The following is a 421-nucleotide window of genomic DNA, read 5'->3' as shown; positions in this document are numbered from 1 at the left end:
TGCACTACTGTGTATTTCACAGCTGCTGTAACAATACAGTAACACATTTTTTTTTTCTTGGTCTTCTACAGAGGAAAAAAACAAAAACATCAAAATACACCCATGAGCTTCATGTAAAGTGCTCATTAAAAACAAAAACAAATCCAAGAGCTAAGTAAAGAAAGGCTTTGGCCCGAGCATCTATCCACCAGCACAACCTTGAAGTGAAGAAAAGAGAGGGAACACGTAGAGAGTGTGTGGCATAAATTGCATCTTTCAAAAGGTATACACATGACATAGGTTAATGGATCAAAAATAAGTAAAATACAGTATATTCCCTCTTCTAAAATATATCACAAATGCAATGTATAGGACTTGCGTGGTATGTCTGTTGGTATGGTATCCCTTACACAAGAAAGTAATTTAACACTGGAAAAGAAGG

Source organism: Penaeus monodon, chromosome 28 (genome assembly GCF_015228065.2).
Source record: "Penaeus monodon isolate SGIC_2016 chromosome 28, NSTDA_Pmon_1, whole genome shotgun sequence".
NCBI lineage: Eukaryota > Metazoa > Arthropoda > Malacostraca > Decapoda > Penaeidae > Penaeus > Penaeus monodon.
The sequence above is the reverse complement of the archived record's forward strand: the minus strand, read 5'-3'. Positions refer to the sequence as shown.